The sequence below is a fragment of the Mesoplodon bidens genome, assembly GCF_964165515.1.
Source record: "Mesoplodon bidens genome assembly, chromosome: Y".
In the NCBI taxonomy this organism is placed as follows: domain Eukaryota; kingdom Metazoa; phylum Chordata; class Mammalia; order Artiodactyla; family Ziphiidae; genus Mesoplodon; species Mesoplodon bidens.
The window spans coordinates 42,438,812-42,451,010 of NC_138180.1; the positions used below are offsets into that span (position 1 = coordinate 42,438,812).

Sequence of the window (12,199 nt, forward strand, 5' to 3'; positions counted from 1 at the left end):
ACCGTGACCTCTGTCACCTTAAACACTGTAAACATTTGCACTGTCACCATGAGCACGGTCACCATGAGAACTGCCACAATGAGCACTGTTATTTATGGCACTGCCAACATGAGCACTGTCACAATGAGCACTGTCTCCATGGTCATGACACCATGGACACTGTCACCAGGGGCATTGTAACCCTATGTACTCTCACCATTGGCTTTAACACTCTGAGAATTGTGAACATGGGCACTGTCCCATGGGCATTATCACCATGAGCACTGTCACCATGAGTACTCTCACCCTGGGTATTTTCACCATGTGCACTGTCACTGTGAGCCCTACACCATGAGAATTGTGACTCTGGGTACTGTTACTATGGACACTCTCACCATGGGAACTATCACCATGAACATTGTCACAATGAACACTGTCACTGTGTGCACTGTCACTATGTGCACTGTCACCATAAGGACTATCACTGTAAGTAAAGTCACCATGAGCAATATCGCCATGGGCACTGTCACCTTCTTGCACTGCCACCACGTGCACTGTCACCATGGGTAATATCACCAAAGGCACTTTCACCATGAGAAATATGACCGTGCGGAATGTCTCTATGGGCACTGTCATCATGGGCCTTCTCACCGAGCACACTGTCACAACGGGCAATATCACCGTGAGAAATCTCACCATGCTAACTATCCCCATGGGCACTATGACCGTGAGAAGGGTCACCATGGGCACTGTCACTGTCGGCACTTTCACTTTGGGCACTGTCATTGTGGGCACTGTCACCATGGCCACTGCCACCTTGGGCTCTGTCACCATGAACACTGTAACAATGTCCATTATCACCGTGTGCACTGTCACCATGGGCACTATCACCATGAGCACTGTCAGCATGTGCACTGTCACTATTTAGCACTGTCACCAGGTGAACTACCACCAGGGGCACTGTCACGATGTGCACTATCACCGTGAGCACGGTTACCATGGGCACTGTAACAATGCACAGTGTCACCATCGGTACTGTCCCCATGGGAACTGCCACCAAGTGCACTGTCACCAGTAGCACTGTCACCACGAGCACTGCCACTTTGGGAACTGCTATTATGAGCACTGTCACCATGAGAACTGTCGCTATGAGAACTGCCACCATGGGTATTTTCAACATGAGTACCGTCACCCTGGGTATTGTCACCATTTGCACTGTCACCATAAGCACTATTACCGTCAGAACTATCACCGTGAGCACTCTCACTGTCGTCACTGTCACCATGAGCACTGTTGCCCTGGGTACTGACACAATTCGGACTGTCACCATGAGCCCTGTCACCATGGGCAATATCACTGTGAGCACTCTCACCTTACTCACTGTCTCATGGGCACTGTTACCATGAGCACTGTCAACATAGACAATAGTGCTGTGGGCAGTGTCACCATGGACACTGTCACCATGGGCACTGCCACCATGTGCACTATCACTGTGAGCACTGTCACCATGGGTACTGCAACCATGAGAAATATCACCGTGAGTACTGTCTGAATGGGTTGTCACCATGTGCACTGTCACCATGAGAACTGTCAACATGGGCACTCTCACCATTTCTCGTTGCCACCATGTGCAATGTCACCATGGGCACTATCACCATGAGAATTGTCAGCAAGAGTACTGTCATCATGGGTACTGTCACCAAGGGCACTGCCACCACGTGCACTGTTATCATGGTCACCAGCATCGTGAGCACTTTCACAATGGGAACTACCACCATGGGCATTATCAACGTAAGGACTCTCACCATGGGCACTATCACCATGGGCACTCTCACCATCGGCACTATTGCCATGAACACTGTCACCATGAACACTGTCACCGTGTGCAGTTTCACCATACACACTATCACTGTAAGGACTATCACCGTAAGCAATGTCACCATGAGCAATATCACCATGGGCACTGTCACCATTTTGCACTGCAACCATGTGCAGTGTCAGCATGGACACTTTTACCATGAGTACTGTCACCATGGGTAATATCACCATGGACACTCTCACCATAAGCACTGTCACTATGAGAATTTTCACCAAAGGCACTGTCACCGTGAGAACTGTCACTATGGTCACATTCAATGTAAGAACTGTCACCACGGGGACTATTACCATTGGCACTGTCACTGTGGACTTGTCACCATGAACACTATCAACATGGGGAATATCTCCATGGGCTGTTTCCCCATGAGCACTGTCACTATTGACACTCTCACAATCGGCACTGTCACCATGGGCACAGTCACCATGAGCAGTGTCACCATGGGCCTTGTCACACTGGGCACTGTCACCATGGGCACTTTCACAATGGGAATTATCACCACGGGCTTTGTCAGCGTGGGCACTGTCCCCATTGGCACTGACACCGTGACATCTATCAGCATAAGCACTTTAAACGTGGGCACTGTCACCATGAGCACGGTCACCATGAGCACTGTCACCATGGACCTTGTCACATTGGGCGCTGTCACCATGGGCACTGTCACCATGAGCATGCTCACCTTAAGCACTGCCACAATGAGCACTGTTATTTATGGCTCTCCCAACATGAGCACTGTTACCATGAGCACTGTCACCATGGGCATGACACCATGAGCACTGTCACCATGGGCATTGTCACCCTAGGTACTCTCACCATAGGCATTATCACCGTGAGAATTGTGAACATGGACACTGTCACCATGGGCACTATCACATTGAGCACTGTCAACATGAGTACTGTCACCCTGGGTATTTTCACCATGGGCAGTGTCACTGTGAGCACTACACCATGAGAGTTGTGACTATGGGCACTGTCACCATGGACACTCTCACCATGGGAACAACCACCATGAACACTGTCATCATGAACACTGTCACCATGTGCACTGTCACCATGAGAACTGTCAGTATGGGCACTGTCACCATTATTCACTGCAACCGTGTGCACTACCACCATGGGCACTATCACGGTGAGCACTGTCACCATGAGTACTATCATCATGGGCACTGTCACCAAGGTCACGGCCACCATGTGCACAGTTACCATCGTCACTATCAACGTGAGCACTGTCACCATGGGAACTACCAACATGGGCACTGTCATCATGAGCACTTTCACAATGGGAACTGCCACCATGGGCACTATTAATGTAAGCACTCTCACCATGGGCACTATCACCAAGGGCACTGTCAGTTTCAGCACTATCACCATGGGTACTGCCACCATGACCACTGTCACCACAAACACTGTCACCATTCTCAGTATCACCATGTGCACTGTCACCATGGGCACTATCACCATGAGAACTGTCAGCCTGAGCACTGTCACCATGTGTATTGTGACTTTGGGCACTCTCACCATGAGCACTGTCACCTTGGGCACTGGCACAATGTGAACTTTCACCATGAACATTGTCATCATGTGCACAATCACTGTTAGAACTGTCACGGTCGTCACTGTCAAAATGGGAACTGTAACCGTGAGCACTTTCACCATGAGGGCTGTGACCATGGACACTGTCACCATGGGCAAGGTTCCCATGGACAATTTCACTGTTAGTACTGTCACCATGGACACTATAACTATTGGCACTGTCACCGTGAGCTCTGTTACCATGGGCACTTTCACCATGAGCAGTGACACTCTGACCACTCTCACCATAAGAGAGGTCACCATGGGCACTTTCACGATGGGCACTTCCACCATTGGCACTATCACTGTGAGCACTGTCAACAAGAGCACTGTCACGGTGGGCAGTGTCACCATGTGCACTATCCCCACAAGAACTATCACATTAAGCAATGTCACAATGGGCACTGTCACCATTTGCACTGCCACCATGTGCACTATCACCTTAGGCACTTTCACCATGAGCATTTTACACTGAGTACTGTCACCATGGGTAATATCACCATGGGCACTGTCACTGTGAGAACTGTCACCATGAGCAATGCCATGATGGGCACTGGAGCCATGGGTCTTGTCACTATGAGCACTGAAACAATGGGCACTATCACCGTGAGAAATCTCACCATGCTAACTCTCCCCAAGGGCACTATCACAGAGAGAAAAGTCACCAGCGGAACTGTCACAGTCAGTATTCTCATCTTTGGCATTCTCATTGTGGGCACTGCCTCCGTGGGCACTATTATCATGAACACTGGTACCGTGAGCTCTATCATGATAAGAACTTTGACCATGGGCACGGCCACCATGGGCATTCTCACGGTGTGCACTGTCACCAGGGGCATTGTCACCATGGACACTGTCACAATGAGCATGATAACCATGGGCACTCTCACCATGGGCACTATCACCATGAGCAATATCACCATGGGCACTGTCACTATTTTGCACTGCCACCAGAGGCACCATGACTATGTGCACTGTCACCATGTGCAGTGTCACCATTGGTATTCTCACCATGGGCACTGCCACCATGAGCACTGTCACCACGAGCACGGCCACCATGAGCACTGTCACAAGAACTGTCCCTATGAGAACTGCCACCATGGGCACTTTCACCATGATTACTGACACCGTGAGTATTGTCTCCTTGGGCAATGTCATCGTGAGTACTATCACCATGAGCACTATCACCCTGAGAACTGTCACCACGGGCACAGCCTCAATGCGGGCTGTCATCATGAACACTGTCACCATGGGCACTATCACGGTGAGAACAGTCACCGTGGTCACTGTCACCATGGGCACTGTCACTGTGAGCACTGTCACTAAGAGCATTATCACCATAGGCACTGTCACCATGAGAACAGTCACCATGGGCACTGTCAACATGGAGACTATCACCTTGAGCACTGTCACCATGAGCAATTTCAACAGGGTCACTTCCACCGTGAGAACTGTGACCATGCGTACTCTCACTATTGGCACTGCCTCTTAGGGGTTGTCACGATGAGCACTATCACCATTGTCAGTGGTCTCCATGGGCCGTGTCACCCTGTGCACTCTCAGTATTGGCACTATTACCATCGGCACTGTCATCATCGGCATGGTCACCGTGAACACTGTCACAATGGGTGTTGTCACAATGGGCGCTGTCATCATGGGCACAGTCACCATTAGCACTCTCACCATGAGCACTGTGATATTGGGCACTGTCACCATGGGCTCTGTCACAGTGGGCACTGTCAGAATGGGAAGTATCACCATGGGCTTTGTCAGCATGGGCACTGTCACCATAGGCATGGCCACCGTGACATCTATCACCATAAGCACTGTAACCAGGGGCACTGTCACCATAAGCGTGGTCACCATGAACACTGCCACAATGAGCACTATCACCATGGGCAATGTCTCCATGGGCAGTTTCACCATGAGCACTGTCACTATTGGCACTCTCACCATCAGCACTGTCACCATTGGCACGGTCACCGTTAGCTTTGTCACCATGGGCCTTGTCACACTGGGCGCTGTCACCATGGGCACTGTTAGGGTGGGTTCTGTCACAATAGGAAGTATCACCATGGGCTTTGTCAGCGTGGGCACTGTCCCCGTGGACACTGACACCGTGACATCTATCACCATAAACACTGTATACAAGGGCAATGTCACCATGAGCACGGTTACCATGAGCACTGCCACAATGAGCACTGTTATTTATGGCACTGCCAACATGGCACAGTCACCATGAGTGCTCTCTACCATGGGCATGACCCCATGGGCACTGTCACCATGGGCATTGTCACCCTAGGTACTCTCACCATAGGCATTATCACTGTGAGAATTGTGAACATGGGCAATGTCACCAAGGGCACTGTCACCATGGGCACTCTCACCATGAGTACTGTCACCCTGGGCATTTTCACTTTGGGCACTGTCACTGTGAGCACTACAGCATGAGATTTGTGACTATGGTCACTGTCACCATGGACACTCTCACAATGGGAACTATCACCATGAACACTGTCACCATGAACACTGTCACTCTGTGCAGTGTCACCATGCACACTGTGACCATAAGGATTATCAGTGTAAGCCAAGTCACCATGAGCAATGTCACCATGGGCACTGTCACCATTTTGCACTGCCACCATGTGCAGTGTCAAGATGGGTAATATCATTATAGGCACATGCACTCTGAGAAATGTGACCATGTGGAATGTCTCTATGGGACCTGGCACCATGGGCATTGTCACTGTGAGCACTGTCACGATGTGCACTATCACCGTGAGAACGGTTACCATGGGCACTGTAACAATGCACAGTGTCACCATCGGTACTGTCCCCATGGGAACTGCCACCAAGTGCACTGTCACCAGTAGCACTGTCACCACGAGCACTGCCACCTTGGGAACTGCTATTATGAGCACTGTCACCATGAGAACTGTCACTATGAGAACTGCCACCATGGGTATTTTCAACATGAGTACTCTCACCATGTGTATTGTCACCATTTGCACTGTCACCATAAGCACTATTACCGTCAGCACTATCACCGTGAGCACTCTCACTGTCGTCACTGTCCCCACGAGCACTGTTGCCCTGGGTACTGACACAATTCGGACTGTCACCATGAGCCCTGTCACCATGGGCAATATCACTGTGAGCACTCTCACCTTACTCACTGTCTCATGGGCACTGTTACCATGAGCACTGTCAACATAGACAATAGTGCTGTGGGCAGTGTCACCATGGGCAGTGTCACCATGGGCACTGCCACCATGTGCACTATCACTGTGAGCACTGTCACCATGGGTACTGCAACCATGAGAAATATCACCGTGAGTACTGTCTGAATGGGTTGTCACATGTGCACTGTCACCATGAGAACTGTCAACATGGGCACTCTCACCATTTTTCAGTGCCACCATGTGCAATGTCACCATGGGCACTATCACTGTGAGAATTGTCACCATGAGTACTGTCATCATGGGCACTGTCACCAAGGGCACTGCCACCACGTGCACTGTTATCATGGTCACCAGCATCGTGAGCACTTTCACAATGGGAACTACCACCATGGGCATTATCAACGTAAGGACTCTCACCATGGGCACTATCACCATGGGCACTCTCACCATGAGCACTGTCACTAATTGCATTATCACCATAGGCACTGTCACCATGTGAACAGTCACCATGGGCACTGTCATCATGGAGACTATCACCTTGAGCATTGTCACCATGAACAAAGTCAATAGGGTCACTTTCACCATGAGAGCTGTCACCACGGGGACTCTCACCATTGGCACTGCCTCCGAGGGGATGTCACGATGAGCACTATCACCATGGGCAGTGTCTCCATGGGCAGTTTCACTGTGAGCACTCTCACTATTGGCACTATCACCATCGGCACTGTCAGCATCAGTACGGTCACCGTGAGCAGAGTCACAATGGGCATTGTCACAGTGGGCACTGTCACAAAGGGCACAGTCTACATTAGCATTCTCACTATGGGCACTGTGATCTTGGGCACTGTCAACGTGGGCTCTTTCACTGTGGGCACTGTCACAATGGGAGGTATCACCATGGGCTTTGTCAGCGTGGGCACTGTCACCGTGGGCACGGCCACCGTGACATCTATCACCATAAGCACTGTAACAATGGGCACCGTCCCTCTGAGCACAGTCACCATGAGCACTGCCACAATGAGAACTGTCATTTATGGCACTGTCCACATGAGCAGTTTCACCATGATCACTGTCACCATGGGCAGGACACCCTGTGTATTGTCACCATGAGCACTCTCACCATGATCACTCTCACTATGGGAATTGTCACCTTAGGTACTGTCACCATGGGCACTGTCACCATGAGCACTTTTACCATGAGCTCTGTCACCCTGCTATTGTCACCATGAGCACTATACCTTGAGAATTGTGACTATGGGCACTGTCAGCATGGGCACTTTCACCATCGGCACTATCGCCGTGAACACTGTCACCATGAGCACTGTCACTGTGTCAAGTTTCACCATACACACTATCACCATAAGAACTATCACCATAAGCAGTGTCACCATGAGCAATATCACCATGGGCACTGTCACCATTTTGCACTGCCACCATGTGCAGTGTAACCATGGGCACTTTTACCATGAGTACTCTCACCATGGGTAATAACACCATGGGCACTCTCACCGTGAGCATTGTCACTATGAGAATTTTCACCATAGGCACTGTCACCATGAGAACTGTCACCTAGGTCACATTCAACATAAGAACTGTCACCACGGGGACCATCAAAATTGGCACTGTCACCGTGGGGTTGTCAGCATGAGCACTATCACCATGGCTAATGTCTCCATGGGCAATTTTCCCATGAGCACTGTCAATATTGGTTCTCTCACTATCGGCCCTGTCACCATGGGCATGGTCACCATGAGCACTGTCACCATGGGCCTTGTCACACTGGATGCTGTCACCATGGGCCATGTCACCATGGCCAGTCACAATGGGAAGTATCACCATGTGCTTTGTCATCCTGGACAGTGTCCCCTTGGGCACTGACACTGTGATATCTATCATCATAAACACTGTAAACATGGGCACTGTCACCATGAGCTTGGTCACCATGAGCACTGCCACAATGAACACTGTTATTTATGGCACTGCCAACATGAGCCCTGTTACCATGAGCACAGTCACCAAGGGCATGAAACCATGGGCACTGTCACCATGGGCATTGTCACCCTAGGTACTCTCAGCATAGGCATTATCACTGTGAAAATTGTGAACATGGGCACTGTCACCATGGGCACTATCACCATGAGCACTCTCACCATGAGTACTGTCACCCTGGGTATTTTCACCATGGGCACTGTCACTGTGAGCACTACACCATGAGAATTGTGACTGTGGGCACTGCCACCATGGGCACTATCACTATGATCACTGTCACCATGTGTACTGCAACCCTAAGAACTGTCAGCGTGAGTACTGTCTGCTTTGGTTGTCAAAGTGTGCACTGTTATCATGAGAACTGTCAACATGGGCACTGTCACCGTTTTTCACTGCCACCATGTTCAATGTCACCATTGGCACTATCACCGTGAGAACTGTCACCATGAGTACTGTCATCATGGGCACTGTCACCAAGGCCACAGCCACCATGTACACTGTTACTATGGTCACTATCACCATGAGCACTGTCACCATGGGAACTACCAACATGGGAAATGTCATCATGAGCACTTTCACAATGGGAACTGCCACCATGGGCACTATCAATGGGCGGACTCTCACCATGGGCACTATCACCATGGGCACTGTCACTGTGAGCACTGTCACCATCGGCACTCTCACCATGAGCACTATTACTGTGAGCACTACCACCGCGAGCGCTGTCACCATGGTCACTGTCACCATGTGCACTGTCACCATGAGCACTGTCACTATGGGTACTGGCACAATGCGGACTGTCACAATGAGACCTCTCACCATGGACATTATCAACATGAGCACTCTCACCGTGGTCACTGTTACCATGGGTACTGTCACTGTGAGCACTGTTACCATAGGCAAAGGCACCGTGGGCACTGTCTCCATGTGCACTGTCATCATGGGCATTGTCACCGTGGGCAGTGTCACCGTGGGCACCGCCACCATTGGCACTATCACTGTGAGCTTCTTTACAAAAACAAGTTTGGGCACGTTCTTTACCTTATTATGTCGGTCATGTAAGGTCACATTCTAACTTGCCTGGAATCATATGTGAAGGTAATCGCCAAGCTGACCTTTTGACACGAATTGTCGCTTTCCCTTGTATTGAGGAGGCACAAGCTTCACATAATTTGCATCATCAAAATTCCGTAGCTCTGTGATATCAATTTCAACTGCCCCGGGAGACAGCCAGATCTATAATTAAAAATTGTCCACATTGTCCAACTTATTCATCCAGTTTGCCCATGGGGGTCAACCCTAGAGGATTATTACCTAATATGTTATGGCAAATGGATGTAACTCATGTGCCAACTTTTGGAAAGCTATCTTATGTACATGGTTCTGTGGATACCTATTCTCATGTAATTCTTGCCTCAGCAAGAACCGGGAAAGATTTAAGGATGTTATGCAACACGTATTTTTCTGTTTTGCCTTTCTAGGCATTCCAAAAGCTCTAAAAACTGATAACGCTCCTGCCTACATTTCTAAGGCTTTTAAAGACTTTTGTGAAAAATTTAATATTTCCCATTCTATGGGAATCCCCTATAATCCTCAGGGTCATGCAATAGTGGAAAGAGCCCAACATACTTTAAAAGTTCAAATTACAAATTTACAGCAAGGGGAATTCAAATACACTTCTCCACATCACATCTTCAACACACACTATTTGTATTAAATAATTTGAATACTGATTCACAAGGTAATACTGCCATGATGAGGCATTGGAATCCCGATATTAATAAACCTAAACATAGGGTGAAATGGAAGGATCTGCTCACTCGTCAATGGAAAGGACCTGATATTTTCTAACCAGCGGCTGAGGGTATGCTTGTGTATTTCCACAGGACGCTGACTCGCTGTTGTGGGTGCCTGACCGTTTCATCAGACATGTCGGGCCCTCCGACCGTGCCTTACCACTTCCCAGTCAGGCACAAGGCACCACAGCCGGAGACGTCAGCTAATGAATCACCATCAGCTAAAGAACCGCTGCTGCAGCAGATACAAAAGCTCACCATTGGAGAGAGACCAATTCTTTGTCTTCCGCGTCCGCACCCAAGACCTCGCAAGACACAAGCCATCTCTACAAGAACTTCGAATCCACCAACGTGGGGTCAGATTAAACGCTTGCTGATGACGCCGATAAAGTGGTAACAGACCAGGGAGCTACCTTAACACCTGGAAATCTTTTTGTTGCTATGCTTGCTATATTGGCCTGCCAGGTAACTAGGGGAAATGCTTTGGATAAATCTTATTGGACATATCTCCCTGATCCACCGATTTTACAAACTGTAGCCTGGGATAATGAGGGTATACCAGTGTCTACTACTATGCCCAGGTTAATGGGAGGAGCCATAAGCTCCTATCCATATAATAAATTTAAAACAAATAATAATTTTACATTTCATGGAAAATCAGGGTTCCATACTATATGTTTTATATTTCCATCAATTAATAATTCTGTAGCCTCTCGTAAGGATGTATGTATACCGGTTTTTCTTAAAGGACAGCTTACTGCTTCTCCTTTGAGTCAATCTAATAAGAGACTTCTTTGGTCTTTGATTTACCTAGCACCTGGAGAAGATCCAACTTATAATCAACCTTCCTCTCATCTTTAAAATTTCTTCCTTGTAATCCTCCTTATGGTATCCATACAGGAGTACAATCATCTATATTACAATCTCCGGAAGACCAATTGGATAGTAACTGGGACGCTGTAGATACCAATACCAGATTTCCTACATGGAATTATTGTATATATTCTTCAAGAATTGATATTCCCATAGAGGATACCACAAAAAATGTGCATGATTGGAGTAATCCTGATCCATGTAAGGATTATAGATCTTATTTACAACATCATGCACATTATGATTGGAATAATACACTCATTCCTGCTTCTATGCTTGTTAATAGATGGCACACTGGAGGATGTGTGCCTCCTATACTAACTATGGCTCAAGAGAGTATGTATTATGCACAGACCCAGCTTTGGAAAGCTATTGCTGCACCACCACCAGTTATTCTTCATAGACCTAAAAATATGGGCATTTATTCTATGCAGGCTTGTTTGTCAGCACCTTATGTATTCTTGGTAGCCCCAAAATATGTGGATCTAAATATTTATTATAATGCTTCTGATTCTACATTTTGGACACATTGCTTTGATTGTATTTCGACAAGTTGTATAAATCCCTCTATGAATGTACAAGTTTTAATGATTCTTAAACGACCGCCATACATTATGTTGCCTGTAAAATTATCCTCTGCCTCGTATGATGATTATGGCTTACAAGTTTTGCATGAAACTGAACTTTTATTACATTCAAAGAGACTTGTTGCAGCTTTAATTCTAGCAATATCTACATTTATAGATGTAATAGCATCACTTTCTCTTTCAATAAGTTCCTTACCTCAACATGTACATACAGCTCAACATGTAAATGAGCTTTCAAAAAATGTATCTTTAGCTCTGGCTACTCAGGAAGTTATAGACAGAAAGTTAGAAGCAAAGGTGGATGCCTTAGAAGAAGCAATTTTACACATAGGGGATGAATTAACA

General features: G+C 47.9%; 1 pseudogene across 1 annotated transcript in view; it reads left to right on the top strand.

Moving 5' to 3' along the window:
* The first annotated feature begins 10,527 nt into the window (after positions 1–10,527).
* Positions 10,528–12,199, top strand: part of LOC308609672 (ubiquitin-like modifier-activating enzyme 1) — a 44,459-nt pseudogene continuing 42,787 nt past the window's right edge. Inside the window, exon 1 of the transcript in view lies at positions 10,528–10,750. The product of the transcript in view is annotated as a ubiquitin-like modifier-activating enzyme 1 (transcript). The remainder of the gene's footprint in view (positions 10,751–12,199) is intronic.